The sequence below is a fragment of the Odontesthes bonariensis genome, chromosome 7, assembly GCF_027942865.1.
Source record: "Odontesthes bonariensis isolate fOdoBon6 chromosome 7, fOdoBon6.hap1, whole genome shotgun sequence".
NCBI lineage: Eukaryota > Metazoa > Chordata > Actinopteri > Atheriniformes > Atherinopsidae > Odontesthes > Odontesthes bonariensis.
In genome coordinates this window covers 22,131,247-22,151,810 of record NC_134512.1, presented here as the reverse complement: position 1 = coordinate 22,151,810, position 20,564 = coordinate 22,131,247, and the positions used below count along the sequence as shown (strand labels likewise).

The 20,564-nt window shown below is 38.8% G+C and overlaps 1 protein-coding gene and 1 long non-coding RNA gene across 2 annotated transcripts in view; one reads left to right on the top strand and one right to left on the bottom strand.

Annotated features, from left to right (window-relative positions):
• cox5aa (cytochrome c oxidase subunit 5Aa) overlaps positions 1–20,564 on the bottom strand; it is a 131,219-nt gene that overhangs the window by 72,209 nt on the left and 38,446 nt on the right. The window lies entirely within an intron of this gene.
• Positions 10,364–17,881, top strand: LOC142384720 (uncharacterized). The gene is made up of 3 exons (XR_012770103.1): positions 10,364–10,543; positions 16,411–16,964; positions 17,092–17,881. It is a non-coding gene; the product is annotated as an uncharacterized LOC142384720 (long non-coding RNA).

Below are 20,564 nucleotides of genomic sequence, written 5' to 3'. Positions count from 1 at the left end.
AATTTAACCCACCTGGAAACCTATTTAGACAGATTATAAGATTTATCATTGTCAATTTTGCTTTATTAAAAATGCAGTCCATTAGAACCCTCTCTTCAATTTTAGCATAAAGTATAATCAACATCTTGTATAATATATACTTTATTGATGGACCACAGTTTAAGAAATAAATGACCAACCTGATAAGGTTAAACACTGCCAGGCTCAAATCTGACTCATTTGCGCATTATTATTGTTTATTTACGCACACAGCCTAGAATTTGAGAACAGTCAATAAGTAGAGGGAAACTTGAGCACCAATATTGTACAAGAACATCGCACTTTCCTAACAGAATAGACAATGTCATATAAGTGCTTCAATATTCTACAGCAACAAACTGTAAAATTTGTTGGTTCCAAATGCGCTCAGTGGACTCATTGCCTGGCAGAGACCCTGAACAAGATATCGTTACTCATTGATATAAACATTACCCTTCTTTTAAATGTCATCAATTCCATCACCTTCTCTGTGAAACTTTGCCCCGTATGTGTGAGATTAGGTACATGAGGTGCAATTACTACTCAAAACTAACTTAAAAATCTTCACCGAAGACTTCCAGTCTTGAAACAGATTACATGACAGAACAATACAGGAAGAAGAACAAAAGGAAAAAAATCACATAAATCTGATGCCACTTTAAAATTGTGGATTGTGTTTATATTGATCATATCAAAGAAATTTACATTTGAAAATTAAGATATTTGATTAGGGAAGAAAGTAAATAGGAGTCTCAACCTAAATATTTACTAAATGTGTATTTTTTTTTTTTTAATCAGAGCAATAACAATTTTTTGTAATAGCACAGATGCATAGATGATAAAAAATAATAATCACTGGGCTCACTACAAGAAACAGAGTGACCAAAATAGGTTTGAAATACAGTTTAAAGTATTAACACTATATATCTTTTTTGACAATTCTGTACTTTTACCTTGTTCTTCTTTATATGTCGAGTTAAATATGGAGGCAGGGAAATGATGCATGTATGCAGTGTTGAGCGAAATAAAAAAAACAGCCAGTTGACATGAATTTTTGTTATGAATTCATCCATTTTCGCTTTCAGAAGATGGTGGAGGTGCAGTTTCCATTCTTTTAAATTTCCACATGTAATGTTTGGTTTGCTTTGGCATTTTCTCTCGCTCCTGCAGTTTCAGTCTCTATGCTTACATGTGACATTCAGGGGTCTGAGGATTAGGAGTCCCCAGATGCTTGCATCGTTTGTGTTGATGTGGAGAGGTTTGATTTTTCAGTTTAGGTCTAACTATAATATGGCTAATCATACTGTTCACTGATGGTCCTACACTTTGCCAGAGAGATCTCTCAGGAATAATTGATTCTGCATTTATAAGCTATGCATTTATAGATAATTGATCTATGCAGAAAAAAATCATTTGGCTGTTAAAAAGTGAACTGTTAAAGTTAATTTCTTTAATCTTTCAGTAGCGCCGACAAGGACTCTGTCAGATCTATTTGTGCTGCTGTGGCTGCAACAAGAAGTCTACAAACAAATAGAAAACTCAGGGAAACCTCTGAGGAAAGACATGGCAATGACGTAAAGAGTGCCAGGGTTGAATTTTCTGAGTCATTCATTCATTCATTAATTCATTCAGTCATTCACAGCATTCATTTTCAACAAAAACAACAGAAGAACACTAATAGAATAAGAAAACAGACACATCTACAAGAAAAATAGAACTGAAACGGTTATACAATAGTTTTCAATTAAAGAAATAAATATTAATTTCCGATGAAACCTCAAACCCAATTAGAGCCAGTTTTCGACTGGCAATATTACATGAATTGAAAAAATATCATGGCCTGTGGTGTTAGTTTTGGGTTTTTGTTCTTTGGTTTGTTGAACTGATGTGCGTTGTCACCTGGTTAGGTCACTCTTGGTTTCTTGCATTTGTTAACTCCTGTGATTAGTTCCTGTTTGCACTGTCCCAATGGCCTGTATTGTAATTTGCATTGCTTTTTCAAATGTAGTTCGTTTTGTTTTCTGTGTAGTTTCAAAATTTTTGTTGTCTGTTCCCTTCAAGATGTTTGCTGTTACACATGTCTTGTGTTAAAACCATCATGTTACCACTTCCTGTGTCTCATCACCCAAAAGCATCCCCTCTGTAAATCCCCCCGTACTTAACAGCGCAGCCGTCTGCGACAGTGACGTGTTACTTTAGCGCAGTGGTTCTCAAACTTTTTTGGTCATTCCCCACTTCCAAGCCCCACCTGCCCCTGTCGCCCCAACAAAAATATTGATAAATTACATTTCAACTCGATTGAACTAACACCAAGTAACATCATACTTTGTAATGAATCAAAATCAATAACATCAAATAACACAAAGTTCAAAAAGAGAAAATAAAAGCGTTTCATTTGCAATCTGTGCAAAAAACAAAAACAACTCAAATTTATCCCTGCATTAGTGGCTGCAATGAGCCTGTTTTGCACTGCACAACTTCTCAAAACGTGGTTGCAGGCTTGAAACTGCCACTCTCAAGTCATGCTCAATGTTGAGCTGAGATCTGTGTTTTGTTTTCAGAGATGCCACAGCTGAAAAGCATGTGGTTGCATTGCGTGATTCTGTATTTAACTTTGTATGAGGCCATTTGTGCTTGACCGACGCAGCCTTTACCATGCGTTGCTCCTGCTGTCGATTTTCTTTTAAAGAAATCCAGTGGCTTGTTAACGTGACAGGGGTGTGTTATAGTGATGGGGTACTCAAGTTTGTATGAGTCACTCACTAAAATGAATCGGGTATTCGAGTCACTTGAATCAATCACCCAGAGTGTGCGCCACGGAATGTACAAACAAGTTCCAAACCACGTCCCAACTCATTGTGAAAAAGACTAAAAATCAAGAAGTCTCCAAGGCGAAACATTTATTTTTCTTTCTTTCTCTCTAAATAAATTCAAATAACCCAAATAGCCAATAAATTAACATTCAGTGCGAAACAGTGGAAAATTATAAAAAAATGTATGAAACTGTGCACAAATAGAACATTTAAATAACCTAAACAATAGTGAAAAAATAATAATATTCTAACATTCAACACTGCACCATTAGAATAAGATAATTATGTACAGATTGAATGAACTCTCGCTTCCTTCAAAATAAAGCCGGAAGGGAGCGAGTGAGCTGTGAGCTGCCTGTGAACTGTGAGTCGGGTACAAATCATGAGTCCTGAACCGTGCAGAGCAGCGAGTGAGCTGTGAACGGCGAGTCTTGAATCATGCGTCCTGAATCATGAGTCCTGAACCGTGTGGAGCAGAGAGCTGGCGAGTTTCTCGGGTATGGGAGGGGCTCTACGAGCTGGGAGGGAGCGTGAGCTGTGAGCTGTATAGCTCCGCTTCAGCCACGTAGCTAATACAGCAATTAGCTTTATATATTTACGCAATTGCAGTTAGAATAATAGTTGTGTGGCATGTCTCCTCTTTACAGTTAGCTAACAGTAGCAGCGGTGAGTCAGTGAACGAGTTAATGGAGACAATGACTCATAACTCCCGAGCCACAAATTTATCCATGTTGCTCACAGTTACGCTACCTGCTACCTTGTTGTCCAGCCGCAATTAAAACCCAACGTCAATCATTGTTTTTGCACTTTATTTCCAGGTTACGTTTTTCTCCCGGTCTCCCAATGCTCTCTCATAATTTTAGTTATTCATTATTACTTTGTTTGTGTGTGGGTGTTTTGGTTAGTGAATTATCTTTATTGTCAATAAAGAAAAGCATTTAAGATAGGCATAAAATTTAAAATTTCCAAAGGTTCCTACAGTCCGAATGCGGCTATTGTCCTCATTTTCCGTCGCTGTTTCGGTCCAGTTGAGCAGTCTTGCATTTCATCTCCTGATTTCCTACTTTCTTTTGAATATTGCTTTTAGATTCACGGCTTAAACAGTGCCCATGGTTTTTTAACTTGATTAAAATATCCAGTTCTTTCACCAGACTGCCTCCGCCTGCAGTCTGGCAGTGAACGCAGGAAACTGTTATTCATTCAGTGTTTGAACTGAAGGAGATGTTTTTATGTGTTTATGCATTTAGTAGACGCTTTTATCCAAAGCGACTTACAAATGAGGATATAACATCAAAGCTAACAATAAGCTACATAGAAGGAAACCACTAGTTGGACTCTGTCAGAGGGGACAGGGATGACAGTAGAGCAGGCATAGAGGGAAGTACAGAAAGATAAAGTGCAGTAGAGGGAGTAGGGACATACAGGGTAAGTGCTAGGATAGATAGCGATAGAGATAATGATTGAACACAGAATGGGTGTGCTACTAATTCAGAAAAGAAACCTGGTGTGTCATTACAGGAAAACTAACTGAAATGAGAAGAGGTAGCATGAACTACAAAAAAAATTGACCAAAATTCAAAACTTCACAGAGCAAAATACAAACTCAATCACAAAAATATGGAGCTAAATTTGTCTCAATAATATTTGTATATACGCAAAAGGGGATCCACAAATATGTCTTGATTTGCATGTGTGTTTTGATATCTACAAATAAAAAAATCATATTTGTAACTCGTATATTGATTTTTACAAATATAGATGTGCATTTGTAAATAAAATGCCATTTGTAAAACCAAAAAAATCATTTGTGAAATGTGATTCTGCATTTGTGAATCACCAGCACACACATTTTTCGCTTTCCACAGTTACGTGTTTTTGAGACGTTCTTCGCATGAAAGTCGCACAAATCCACACGTAAATATTTCTTGACTTGCATTCGTGTTTTGATATCCACAAATAAAAAAAAACATATTTGTAACTTGTAAATTGGTTTTCACAATTGTAGATGTGTATTTGTAAATGAAATGGCATTTGTAAAACTGAAAATTGCCTTTGTGATATCTAATTTTGCATTTGTGCATTAACAGCACACGTAGGTTTCGTTTTCGCATTTGTGAATCAGCACGATCAGCGCACGTATTTTTGAGACAATCTTTGCGGCAGAGGGAGCCACCCAGATTCACAAATAGCCTACCTCTACTTTCTAATCCAGTAGATGGCAGCGTTGTTCTATAAAGCTCGGCTATGCTTCACTTGACTTTCATCGAATTTTTCAATTCATTCAAATTCAACCATGGCCGAACAACGTGGGCATGATGAGCAGCTACCGCCAACTTCAGTATATCCTCGCCCCAAATTATGATAGTTATGATAGTAAAATGTAAATGTAAATAGTTCAGAGACTCTCTATTTTTCATATGTTTTATTTTTTCTGACAGTATTCAGAGTGAGAGCAATATGGTGACACGCAATAGATTAAGTATAGCTAGATCTAGTAGAACTAGCAAAGTAGTACTGGATAGGCTAGAATTCACATAACCCACAAAGAGCTTTAATGACATTACACATATTCATCCTTTGTTGTGGATAGCATTGAAATTAAACCTAAAGCATTTGTGCACACAGCTAAGGTTATCGTGCTCGCTAATTATTAGCGTTAATCCGCTAGCAATTTGCTAGTCTAGCTAGCTACCAACCTAACCACCCTGAGTCATGGTACATCTTCTACTGCTAGTTTGGTAAATCACAGATATGTGGAAAAAAATATGGTTGTGCAGGCCATACTCATGAACGATTAACATTCAGTTAAACTGTAGCATTAGTTATGTTAGTGAAGTTGACCTATGTAGCCTAGTTCATGCTTCCTAGATAAAGGTGAAATAAACTTTATTGGGTTCTACTCAGTAACATGTTGGTGGGTCGGACATTGAATAGAAATGTAACTGAATACTGTGCATGTAGACTTCACAGTTCGATATGGTTAAATATAAAAATATCTTCGATTCATGTTCCTGCGCCTGAGATCGGTCATAATGGTGGCGTTCTATTGACCACATGGCGAATCACCGACCTTCCGCTCTCCGAGTGCTTTACTAGTTTCTAGAACCATGTTTTAGGCCGTGTGTCCACCTGAGCTTTTATTAGCCGGCGAAAAGCTGAAAGCGCCCAGCGCCGACTTTTTTTTTGCTATGACACGTTTCGGTTGCTATGATACGGATTTGTCTGTTAGCCCTACATATTGCTCTGAATTAGCGGATATTATATATAATAGGCCTACTCCTAGCTTTGTACACAAACGTTTCCAATGTTTTGATGTATGCTAAAGCTTATGTTTAGGTATTTAGTTGTCATTTGATTTTAGCCCAACGACACATACTGTAGCAGGTTATTGTGTTGGGTGTTGGGGGCTGCAAAGTGAACAAACCAGTTCTGGGTTGGCTAGGGTACTTATGTGTGATTGCAAGGCGTACATTCCTGGTTAGATTTAAGCCATTAACATTTTGAATGCAAGGTGTACATGTCCTGGTTAGATTTCAGCCATTATCAATGTGTCTAAAGTGTAGACTGTAACTTGAAATAAATGCTTTTTACTGTTTAGTTTATTTAACTTTATTTATTTTACAGGTCCTGCATTCACGGAGACTCTGTGAGCCTCCACTTACCCAGTCCAGTGGTATCACTTCAGTTGTGTGGGGCTTGTGGACAGACCCTCCGCTGACACGCCATGGTTTTGCTCTTCTTGTGCTGAATAGTGTTTCTTTGTTCTTTTGCACTAGTAACAGTATTATTTTATTATTGCTTGTTGTCAATGTTTACATGCTGGAATTTTTTATACTTTTTATACTGAATGCACACATGTTCTTTTGCACTGTTAACTTTTCCTAGAGGTATATTGCATTCTGCACCTTGCGCCCTTATTCTTTTTTCCTGTTCTGTTAATAAACATTGTTAAGCCATATCAAGTTGTTTCAAGCATTTATTTCAAACAAATTAAAAAGTAATGAAGAATGAACTCAAACAACACTTTTGCACATGTTCGTTAAGGCACAGCAAACAGTGACAATCTTATTTAAAGGCATTAGGTTTTCACCCTCACATTTGAGCAGCATGTGCACAGGTACAGTTGAATGTAAAAATCTGAATTTGTCCAGTCAGCGTGGTTCTCCAACATCTCATATGATGGCTTCCCTACAACAGAATAAATAGTTTATGAAAAAAATCTATGCAATCAATGGCAAACCCATCACAGAACACATGCAAAATAAAGATACAGACTGAGAGGGTAACGCTGCTCATGGTATGACAAAAGGGCTGAAGGGGTACACATTAACACATTAGCCACATTAGGGGGTAGTTAACATTAATTTTCGAAGAGGCAACAGTTTGCAAATTGAGCATTTTCGAAGAGGCAACAGTTCGCTAGTTAGCTAGCTAGGCAGCAACGTCAGGTGCACTTCAGGGTTTGCAACAACATAAAGTAACTTCGTAGCTTTAAGAGACAACAACATAAAGAGATTTTTAGAGAACGTACCCGAGTGAAAATGCAGAGAACACACTCTCATCGACGGAGGGGTGCAATCGAAAGTAAGGTCCAGCCAGCCATAGGGTGACCAGATTTGGGTTTCTGAAAAGGAGGACACTTTTTTTTTGGGGGGGGGGGGGTAAAGAAAATTAATTGACATCAAAAGCACCCCAAATGAATCAGCTGACACCATTGCACAGTACATAAAAGACACACTGCAAAAGAAGGGAATCTTTTCTAAATGCATTGCATTTACTGGAGATAATTGCAATACAAATTTTAGAGGACTCCGGCGTAATGAGGAAGGAAAAAATGTTTTTGCAAATTTAAAGAAGTCCTGCAGAACACCGCTCTTATTGGTGTTGGCTGTCCAGCTCATATCCTGAACAATTGTGTTCACCATAGGTGCCTGCCTTACACGTCAAGCACTCTGCCTCATACAGATCACGACCCTGGCGAAAGCACGGGAATTTTTTCTTTAACTCCTCCGTAAATGTGCACTTTCGTTTCGGCATTGCCGTAGAACCGGCGGACACACGTGTGTGTGCTTTCGTGCTACACACTCGGGGGTAGACTGACAAGCAACACACCCTTTCTTCACACAGTGCAAATGACTAGACACAGTGCAAAAGACTAGATTTGAGGAGAAGGGCGTGACTAATGTGCGATAGGCTACAGAGAAATCTGGAATGGAGTGGAACGGAGTGGCAATTCTATTGACAATGCACTGTACATGTAGGTGTATTTATTTTTGAGCCAGTCGAACAAAATCCCGGACGATTTTGAAATTCCCCCCGGACATTTTTTTAGGTCTCAAAAGTAGGACATGTCCGGGAAAAAGAGGACGTCTGGTCACCCTAGCCAGCCAGGCAATCCGGCGTCTCCTCGTCAGGTCAGACATCTGCTCTCCCTGATGCTGCATCCATTTAGGAAACCGAAAAAAAAATGTATTTCGTTGTTCCTATGTTTCCCAAACGTATTATGTGAGGTACTGGAACAGTTCTTCACACAGCAGTGATTTCCAGGCATGTTCTTGCAATTCCGCACTGTTTAAACTTACTGATTTAAAAACACACGCGTACAATGTAAACCAACGGAGAGAATGGCGTTTTCTCGCTAGCATTCTGCCAACATGGCGGATAGGGGCGGTGCTCTGTACTATGACGTACCTCCCCACCACAGCTTGGACGTCTTTGTAGCCAATCCAAAATCAGTCAGCTTGACCTTGTAGGACTGAGACTGATGGTTCACGAGCATTATATTGTCTGGCTTTATGTCACCATGAACCATGCTGATGCTTTTCAGTGCATCCAAAGCCACCAGCATCTGCTGAACAATCACTCTGATATCAGAAACAAGGAGTGGCATGAAATTCTTGCTTTTGATTAAGTCAAAAATACTTAAATCCAGCTTTTCAAAAACCAGACAGAAGTGACCTTTAAATTTGAAGTGCTCCCTGAACCTCACCAAGTTGTTCTTGTCAGGGTCAAGCTGTCTGAGTTTTTTCAGCATTCTGGCCTCTCTTCTGCCTTCTCTGAAACGGTCTTTTCGTACAATTTTCACTGCCACAATCTCTCCTGTATCCAGCTTTGTGCACTTGGCCACTTTTCCAAAACCGCCCTCACCGAGGAAATCCTCAATGTGGTATCCACTTGAATTACCAGTCAGAAAAACGTTTTTCTGTACAGTATACAGTGGTTTCTCTCTTCTCTTGGTATCTTTTTGAAGCTGCCATTTCTGAAGGTTGTCTATGGTCAAAAGAATAGCAAATGCCACTCCACTACTCACTGAATTCCACTGGCTCATTAGGTTTAATTTCAATGCTATCCACAACAAAGGATGAATATGTGTAATGTCATTAAAGCTCTTTGTGGGTTATGTGAATTCTAGCCTATCCAGTACTACTTTGCTAGTTCTACTAGATCTAGCTATACTTAATCTATTGCGTGTTACCATATTGCTCTCACTCTGAATACTGTCAGAAAAAATAAAACATTTGAAAAATAGAGAGTCTCTGAACTATTTACATTTACATTTTACTATCATAACTATCATAATTTGGGGCGAGGGAATTGTACTTACTGAAGTTGGCGGTAGCTGCTCATCATGCCCACGTTGTTCGGCCATGGTTGAATTTGAATGAATTGAAAAATTCGATGAAAGTCAAGTGAAGCATAGCCGAGCTTTATAGAACAACACTGCCATCTACTGGATTAGAAAGTAGAGGTAGGCTATTTGTGAATCTGGGTGGTTCCCTCTGCCGCAAAGATTGTCTCAAAAATACGTGCGCTGATCGTGCTGATTCACAAATGCGAAAACGAAACCTACGTGTGCTGTTAATGCACAAATGCAAAATTAGATATCACAAAGGCAATTTTCAGTTTTACAAATGCCATTTCATTTACAAATACACATCTACAATTGTGAAAACCAATTTACAAGTTACAAATATGTTTTTTTTTATTTGTGGATATCAAAACACGAATGCAAGTCAAGAAATATTTACGTGTGGATTTGTGCGACTTTCATGCGAAGAACGTCTCAAAAACACGTAACTGTGGAAAGCGAAAAATGTGTGTGCTGGTGATTCACAAATGCAGAATCACATTTCACAAATGATTTTTTTGGTTTTACAAATGGCATTTTATTTACAAATGCACATCTATATTTGTAAAAATCAATATACGAGTTACAAATATGATTTTTTTATTTGTAGATATCAAAACACACATGCAAATCAAGACATATTTGTGGATCCCCTTCTGCGTATATACAAATATTTTTGAGACAAATTTAGCTCCATACTATGCCACAGCGCATGACAGTGACTGAAAGGCACTTTCACTGTCACAGAGAGTTTGGAGTGCGTGTGAACAGGCATTATCTGAATAATTTTTGCATCTGATTTGCTTCTGTGTGGTAACAAAATAGTGAAGGATAGGGTAGTTCCATAACTCCTCCTTGGGTTTGTTGTGGAGGATAAAAAAAGAGGAACTCGAGACTTCTGAAATATTTTTTTTCTTTAACTCTAAGACGTGTTGCCTCCTCCATCCTAATATTTTGTAATCCACTGCTGTTCTTTTTTTTTTTTGCTTAACATATAGATTTTTATTAGCCTAATTTTACTCACTGAAAAGACTCTTCTCTTTGGTTACTGTATTTTTATCTGCTCAAAGACTCTTCACTGCAGGTAAAGCCTTTAAGTTTCCTTATATTGAAATATTAGATTAAGTTAGCTTGTATCTGGAAATATGGAAACACTAATCTCAAATCTAAAAATTGGGACTCATCAAGCAAAAAAAATTCACTGGCTTGATGTCCATTCCTTGTATTTATTGGTCCAAGAAACTTACTTTTTCTTTTGTTGGTTTCATTTTCTGCAGCAGCAGTTTGATTGTGAATGCCTGATTCAGTCCGTCTCTTCCAAACAGTTCCCGTTGAGACATGTCTGCCTACAGAGGTGCTAAGAATCTTTGGCCCAATCCCATTTCCTTCCATAGGCTCTACCTCTGTTTTTTAGAGGTAAATTTAGTCTTTTCGTGTTGGAATCAAGGAGTAGTAGTCATTCAACCTTTCAAATTAGTTGTGGGGGTCATTTGGAAGGCAAGATGAACACTATTGCTTGATTTCTGAAATAAGAGGGAAACAATACCACTGCAAATGGAGGGTTAGAGCCAAGGGGAGGAAATGGGATTGGGTATTCCTGTTCTAGTCCTAATGAGGTTTCATTACAACTGTCCATGTTACACTTAAAGACACATTCAGACTTCACTCACTTAGTTTTCTTTTAAATGTACTCTTTTTTTGTTTTCATTTATCCATCATGTTTTTTCTTGGCTTATATGTCCTCATCATGATGTTGGGCTTCACACCTGCAGCACTAATAGGAAACTTGTTTTCAGTTGCGTGTTTGCCATATTTAAGAGGGGGACCTGAAGCTTTTTGTTTTTCATGATGAAGAGTCACAGAAAGTTGTAGTTAAAATATGAGTGCACTTTAATGAATACAGAGTGGAACGTGGGTTAAGTGTGCAGCAGTGGTGGAGTTCAGTTTTGTTGTTAATTCTTATATAAATATGTTATATGCAATATTTGAGAGTTCCACTGCTACTTTCCAAATGACACTGAACACTAATATGGTGTTATTAATTATAATAATGAATTGTTATTGTTGCAATATTAGAAAGAAGTCGGACAGGTTTGCATTTGCATTTTATCAGTTTCACTTGCTCGCTTTCACATTTTTTTGATAGCAGTGGCTGTGTAGAGCTGCCTCAGAAATCCTGCCATAGAGTGCTAATCTATAGCTATGGTATATCTATGAGCTTTTTTTTCTGTGAAAAAACTGATTTCTGAAACATTTTTCTATGCTGGTTTGTATGTTGTGCTGCTTGAAGGACTTCTGCTGGGAATTCTGGCAATTTCTTTTACAATTATTATGATTCATAACCATGTCAGCAGGAACGCTGTTAACAAGTTGAAGAAGCAAACTAAGCCTTCCAAAGCTCAGGTAATGTCTGGAATAAGACCCCAAATCAAGATGAGAGGCTGCAGACAGAGAGGTAACAGTCAAGGAGGACTGCAGTGCTTGTTAACAACAGATGATGTAATCCTGGACATGTCACTGAGCAGGAGCATCTCTGCACCCCAGATGTTGAATGGTTAGATTCTTGTCCATGCTGTCTATTGTGTGCTTCACCGGTTTCAACTCAAAACCTGTCCACATGTTTGATTCTAAGAGCATAATTGCTGTGAAAAGATCAGAAATGAACATTTTATTGCTCTGATTTCTCTGCTTTCTTGTCACAATCAGAACAACCCCTCATTCTAGAGCTCACTCAACCACCACGTGCTGTGTCCTCTCTCTGCTTTCTTGTCACAGCCTGAGCTCTGTGTCTTCTACATTCTGGAGCTCCAGATATTAATGTCTGAGTTTGAATGTTGCGTTTGCGAACAGTAGCTAAGTCGGAACTATTCCTGCAGTACAACTTAACGTTAACAGATTTTACGAGCTATTGTGAATATGAAATGTGAGATGACTGTAATAAAAAGGTGGAAATAAAATGCGAGGAATAAATGACCAGTCAGAAAAAATTACCTCTGCGAGCCCCACGCCATTGATTTGGAGTAGTCTCAATATTTCTATCTCCCAACCAGCGTCCTCTCAGGCACTGAAATGGTAGCTCAAGAGGAAGAGCAGTTGCCAACCAATCGGAAGGTCAATGGTTCGACTCCAGTTTCCCAGGTCTACATGTCAAAGTGTCCTTGGGCAAGACACTGAACCCTATGTTGCCTACTGATAAATCCATCGGTGTATGAATGATTAGAAAGCACGTAGTGTGTATAGACATAGACATGCTGTATGAGTGTATGTGAATGGGTGAATGTGGGTTTTTTGAGCCACTTAAAAGCTCTGGTTCCAAACCCAAAAAGAAAATGCTCATCTTGGTCACACTTTGACCTCCATCTTCAGTCTGGAACTGTTGATCTTCAACATGGCCTCCCTTCTTAGTGACGCTCACTCAGGGCTCCACTGTAGCTGTCTCCAGTTGTTGATTGTTTGTGGATCTTTTTGTCTTTAATTTTGTCTTCAAATAGTGAAATGCAGGTCGACTGGTTTGACAAAAGGTTACGGGTACAACCATTGCAGAATATTACAGTTTTGCCTTTAAAAACTCACTTTCAGTTGCTTTCAGATCATTATTTGAGTCATGGTCCACCTGTACTGTGAAACTCCAAGTTTGCTGCATTAAACTCAGTCGGATAAGATAGATGTATCTCTGCATTCTTCAGAATTAAACAGTAGTAACCCATGGTTACATGAAGCCATGTGTGCTCTTTTGTCCAAGTAACGCTGCTCCAGACCTGTTTTTGTATTTATTCATTTGTTTATTTATTTGTTTGGTCTGATTTTGGCTTTCTGTACTTGAGGCTCGTGAACAATCTTGTGAACTCTGGTTGTTATGGTATCTTGGATAATGGTATGCCTGCCTGCTGAAGATAGTTATTCTCCTGGGTGGATATTGTGAAAGGCTTTTGGAAAGTTTATCCCAATCGTTCACCACTGCTGTCCTCAGTGGACAATGTTCAGTTTTGATGTTACTGAGGTCATCAGTGCACTCTTATTTTCCCAGAATCTACCAAACAGTTGATTTGGCCATTTCTAATTTTCCTGCTACATGGCCTGTTTCACCTGCACAGAGAGCTGAGAACAACATCTACAAAGTACAAATGCGACACATAGTATAAGCCTCAGTGATTGAGCCCTGCTTAACTGATGAAACAACAATAAATATCCTCACTTCCCCGTGTTTAACATGGAGACTGTTAAACCTGGTTTGAACACTTGATGATATTTTGCTTTGACTCTTCTGAACCAGTGATTTTCCATCTTTCGTCATTTTTTCTATTTAAATGTTCACAGATAGGTGTTTTCTCACAACATTAGGAGAGCTTTTTTTAAAGATCATTTGTTTTTAAGCATCTGTTGCCCACATAGAAAATTGTCTGTCTTGGTTTCTAAAGGCACAAAAAGTTTTTTTTAGGTTTTTTTTGTCTAATCAAATCAAATCAAATCAAATCAAATTTATTTATATAGCACATTTCATGTACAAACAATTCAAAGTGCTTTACATAAAATAAAAGCATTGCAGCAGGGAGTGGAAGAAGCATTAAAATACATAAAAGAATATAAAGAGTATATAATATAAAATCATTTAAATTAATTTAAAAACAAGCAACAGTCTAGATAAGTTAAAAGATAGCATGCAGATTTCATGCATAGACACATAGACAAATGTTTTTAACCTGGATTTAAAAATGTCTACATTTGGTGAAAGTTTAATCTCCACTGGCAGTTTGTTCCACTTGTTTGCAGCATAACAGCTAAATGCTGCTTCTCCATGTTTAGTCTGGACTCTGGACTGGACCAGCTGACCTGAGTCCTTGGATCTAAGAGCTCTGCTGGGTTTATATTCTCTGAACATATCACAGATGTATTTTGGGCCTAAACCGTTCTGGGATTTGTAAACCATCGGCAGGCTTTTAAAATCTATTCTGTGACTGACTGGAAGCCAGAGTAAAGATTTTAAAACTGGTGTGATGTGTTCAGATCTCTTAGTCCGGGTTAAAACTCTAGCAGCAGCGTTCTGGATGAGCTGCAGATGTTTAATGCTCTTTTTGGGAAGTCCAGTTAAAAGAGCATTACAGTAATCGAGTCTACTGGAGATGAATGCATGGATGAGTTTCTCCTGGTCTTTTTGGGAGAGGAAACCTTTAATTCTGTTGATGTTTCTGAGATGGTAAAAAGCTGCCTTGGTGACAGCTTTGATGTGGCTGCTGAAAGTCAGATCTGAGTCTATCAACACTCCGAGGTTACCAACTTGGTCAGTAATTGTAAGGTCCCGAGTCTCAAGATATTTACCTACGCTGACCCTCTTCTCTTTGCTACCAAACAGAATGATCTCAGTTTTGTCTTCATTTAATTGTAGAAAATTCTCTCTCATCCAGGTGTTTATTTCCTCCAGACACTGACACAGTATGTCTGCTGGGCTGCAGTCGTCCGGTGACAGAGACACATAAAGTTGTGTATCATCTGCATAACTGTGATAATTGATGTTAAAATTCTGCAATATCTGACCCAAAGGGAGCATATACAAGTTAAACAGAAGAGGTCCAAGCATTGACCCCTGGGGGACTCCACAAGTCATGGCCACTCGCTCAGATTCATAGCTGCCAATAGTAACAAAATAACTCCGGCCTTCTAAGTAGGACCTGAACCAGTTAAGGACCGCTCCAGAAAGTCCAACCCAGTTTTCCAGCCTGTGCAACAGGATTCTGTGATCTACAGTATCAAACTCAGCGCTGAGGTCCAACAGAACCAGGACTGAAACATTACCAGAATCAGTATTCAACCTGATGTCGTTTAACACTTTGACCAGAGCTGTTTCAGTGCTGTGATGACGTCTGAAGCCTGATTGAAAGTTATCAAGACTTCCACTTTCATTCAGAAAGTCGTTGAGCTGGTTAAATGCAACTTTCTCAATAATCTTGGATATAAAAGAGAGATTAGAGACAGGTCTGTAGTTGTTCATCATAGAGGCGTCTAGAGTTCTCTTCTTTTGGAGTGGCTTAATGGCAGCTGCCTTTAGTGACTTGGGAAAAATGCCTGATGCCAGTGAGCTGTTAACTATTTGTAGGAGATCACTTTCTACTGAGGTAAAAACAGTTTTTAAAAAGTCGGATGGTATTATGTCCAGAGTGCAAGTTGTTGATTTCAGATGCCGAACTGTTTCCTCTAGGTAGGTCTACCTTACAAAGTGCATATAAATGCAGGAAGCAAGTGTGGATGACTTTCTGTGTTGCATGAACACTGAGTGTTGGGTATATGCAGGTATTTGTTGTGTCTTGTAATCTAAAAAATCCTCATATGGGGACCATATAACCAATTATGTGCTTTATAAGTTAATTGTGCATTATGTGTGCTTCAGGCCACATCTGTGTAGTTTCTTTATTTGGTAATGTGTTACATCAGTAAGCAGTGCATAGGTTACCAAGGTGACTCCTCCTGTAGTTTCCTGAGTATCAAAAGACACGTGACTGAAAGATAAACAATCTTCTTTTTTGCCTTCACTGTTGATGATCGCTTTTTGATTTTTCCTTTTTCATACATTGTAGTGCACCGCTTTTGGCTTGCTGAATACAACTGTAGCAGGCTCATTTGACCCTCTTTTTAGCTTTCCGTCAGGTAAAGCCTCCTTGTTTTCTAAAATAGCTCCATAGAAATTATAGATGAAGATGGCTTGAGCTTTTAAATGTACCATTTCAACTGCTTTATTGTAATTTGAATCTAGGAATTTGCAACTTTCTTTGAGGGAATTTTCTTTCCTTCTAAGAAACAGATCTCTGTAACACATGCTGTTTTATTATTGTGCAATAAAATTATTATTGTCTGTCTGTAGATTCACTATGAGATACATGGTGATCAAAAGTAAATTCTGAAATGCCATATAAAGTGTAACTTTGTATATTTATAAGTCTTTCTTTTCTCTTTATATAGATTCAAATATGGCTGGGAGGACACAATGGCTCTCTAATGTGTTGGGAGAAATTAAAAAGAGCACTCTGGCAGCAAATTTTACTTTTGGACTCGTCCTTGTTATCTTTGAGAAGATTGCGGAGTTTGAGTTTGCATGCCCTTGCGATCCTACTTGGAATCGTTTGCTTGCTCCAGTATTTTTTGTCGTTCCGGCCCTCATAGTTTTCATGCTCATGTGTGTGATTAAAGTCGCGGACCGGTACCGCCCCCCCGACCGGGCCACAGGAACAAATTGCAGAACCAAACCGGTCCTTGGTGCTGAAGAGGTTGGGGACCCCTGTATTAAAGGATGCAAGTGTAAGGACCCGTGTGCAGATATCTGTTACATCACAGTTCCTCCCATAACGTGGTTGATAATAGTGTTTCTTGATGGTCGGTATTATGCCTGTTTAAGAACATCCTGGTCAGGAAAATATGAAATCATTGACAGCTCTGCACCCCAGCATTGGTGTAAACCAGCCAACTTATCTGGAGAGTTTCTGAGCCAAACACAGCGATGGTATGCTGAATCACAGGTAAGGAAGAAGCTGATGGTTCTAAAGTTTTGCACCAGTCAGTAATTTGATTGATCAGAAATGATCTTGTTGAACAATGCTAAATAAATGCATGTTTTCACATTTATTTCTTTATTGTTTGGTCTAGTTCATTGGATTCATGGTGGCACTGGGGCTGACTGCACTCTATTCATTCGGTTGGTGCTGCAGGAAGTGTTCAACCAACAAAACAGAAGATGAAAGCGCTGTTGTCATGGAGATGGCACAGACCGGATGAAGTGGAGCAAATAAAGACAACTGAAAACCAAGTGGCTTGAAGCCTTAAATTTCTCTTACAATTATATCTGATTAAAGATTAACAGGAAATTTGGGGTGAAGCAGGGTTGTGCTTTCATCGGTATTACAACTTGGCCGTTATGACAGGAAGTTTAATAAGTAACTGAGTTCTTTTAGACAAATGAAACATAGTTAAATTTACTCTAAAACAAGTTTCTGCTCCCTCAGATGTACAGCAAAAGTTCTGTTTGAATCAATGTATTTTGGGACTCACATATTCTATATAAGTGTAATGAAGTGAAAGCATAATTTCATTTAAGGCATAATATACTGAACTGCACTATTTATGGAAGTGTTTCTGGTGGTTATTAGAAACATCCTTAGCTACGTGTAGAAGCTTAAATTCTTTCCTCTGCGTGGTTTTCAATATGCTTTTTATTCTACATTTCTGAAGAGCAATATTCATGAGCATCAACATGGTACTGACACACCTACTGTAATCTGATCGTGTGCATATGTTCCCAATCTGATAAAGATTGTTTCAGCTTCAAGTTGAACCTGGGTTTGACTTTCAGGTGACATTTTCTTTTTCCTTGTATCCCGTGTTCATGCATTGTGTGTATTGTTTTCTAAATTGTTTTTTAAACCACATAACTCTTGAGTCTGCTGTGCTGACCTTTTATTGGGGGCCTAGCAGCGAAGCTGCGAAGGCACCCATTGTGTTAGTAGCTTTTCTTATTATTGATCCGTTTCTGCTGCAATTGAAGTCTATGGCAGCCCCATTAACGCAATGCGAGAAAGTTGTGAAATTTGGCACACTTAATCAGCCAAGTGCCAAAGCCAAAGTCAAGAAATTTCAAGCCCCAAGAGCTTACTCTCTAGCGCCACCAACACGTCAAAGTTCAAAGTGCATTCAGCCTAATAACTTTTGAATACTTGGTCCAAATTTCACAAACAAGGCATCGTTGGAATCCTTGGATCATGACGAGTCCAACGCACCCTATGACGTCAATTTGCGTATACTTAGATTTTCCGCCATTTTGAATTTGATCAAAAAGCTTAAAAAAGCATTTCAGGTCACACAGATTGTCAAATCTTCACGAAACTTGGCACATAGACTCTTAAGATCAAGCCGCACAAAAGTTATCGTGTGGAATTTTTAATTAGGCTTCCGATTTTCCATAAAAGCCAATCAAAATCGAGGTTGACGCCGCCAAACCGGAAGTGAGGTCATATCGTGGCAACCATTTGATGTTATGACGTCAACCTTCTAACACAGACTCCAGACCGCTAAGGTAAGAGGCCCAAGAAGTTTGGTGACGTTTGGCCAATAGGTGGCGCTATATGTAGCCAAAATGTCTTTTTGCTTATATCTTTGGACTCTTTGGTCCAAATGTCACACATGAGGTACCAATGGAATCACTCGATAAAGTCGGGGATATTGCACCTCATGACGTCATCTGCGCCATCTTGGATTGTCCGCCATTTTGAATTTAATCGAAAACCTTCAAAACACATTTAAGGCCACGCCTATTGTCCAATCCCGACGGGACTTGGCACATAGAATCTTCAGACCAAGCCACACATAAGTTATCAGGTGGATTTTCTCATTTCACTTCCGTTTGCCCGTGACAGCCAATCAAACTCTACGCCGACACGCAAACGTGACATTTGGCCAAATCTCTGCGATCCATTGATGTATCGAGGCCAAACTTGCTGCATGGACTCAAGACGCATTCCTGAGCAGCCCAAGCCTTCCCTATTGTGCCATTCTGCTAGGACCCCCACATCGCTGCTTGCAGCTATATTTTTCTTTGGGTTTGCCAGCATGACAGTATTAGTTCATTAATCCCTATGTGGGCCTCTGTTACTTCAGGAAGCCCCAGAATCTGTACTTCTCATGTTTAAACTTAAATTACATTCATAGTTTACCCAAAGCATGCTGTCATGTTCTTTAAAAAAAAAAGTGTGAAATATTTGTAAAAATACATTAAAAAAAAACTTTTTCAGTACTTCTGTGATTATTTTGTTGCTAAAATAGTTTATAGGTATAACTCAACATCAATAAGAACTATTATCTCATTCTATTCAAAACTCTTCCTTAATCTTGTTAAACTCTGAATTCACCGACTTGTCCTGCAATTATTAAAGCGCATTATTTATCATTATTGAAGAAAAACATTTACACTGATGCAAGCAAAGAAAGCTTATTCAGCCAAACTTCAATAGCAGGAGATCATCAACTACTCCGGTCCAACATTTCTTTCTTGTGTTCTCACCTACTGTCAGATTATTACAAGCAAAGTTAGATCTCTGGATAGTTAACAGTATGTACATATAAACACGCACAAATATACATATATATATATATACAGTATATATAAATACGCAGGACACAACAGTCTGGATAAAATGGATGACGACGGAGGTAAAAAAGCACAGCTGAGCAGGGAAACAATAAACTAAACTTGGAAAACAAAATAAAGAAAGAACCTCACAGGGAGATAACCAGACGAGAGCAGCAATGAAACCCAATTGATGTGAGTGTCAAAGAGGATCTGACGAGGACTGAGATTCACAGAAGAGCATATATACTGAGGGCAGTGTTGTGCCAGTTCACAGCTTTTCTGAACTAGTTCAAGTTCAGTTCATACATGCTCAAAGTGAACAGTTCACGTTCAAAGTTCACAATTTTAATTCTGAACTAGTTCAAAGTTCAGTTCATTTTACTTTTTTCGTGAGATATTCAAATAAATACTTTTTTTCACACTACGAGCAAGAAATCACTATACGTTCTTGGAAACTGCTCATTGTAGACATTTGCTCATGACACTGCAATTGTGGGTTTCTTACCAGGTGATGAAACTTGCAGCAGTACAGACAAGGTAGACCAGTTCTATACTTAGTGCAATGAAATCTACCAGCATTTAATTAAAAAAAGAATATATAATATGAAATGCCGTCAGGGTCTTGGTTTGCAAGAGTGTACAATTGTTTTAAATGTTCATAAGGAGAATCGGTGTCTGTCTCCGTGCCATCACTTCCACTAGCCTCTTTGGCTTGCGATATCGCTCGCTCGCTCGCTCCTCCAGCCCTCCGCGCTCTCGTCGTTGCCTGCTACGCGGCGTTGCTATGCCTACCCCGCTCTGCTGCAATTCATCACGGGTAACGTCGTGCGGAAGCCAGTATGTTATTCAACTATTCTCAGCCGGACACTACGTTGCCCGCAATGCATTGCGCACACAATGTCAATGTCTGGCGATACATGATTTAAGCGGCACCAGCGAGAATACAGGAGGGAGGAACTTTCTCTCGTTGCGTTTCAAAAGAGAAAACAGATGTCAC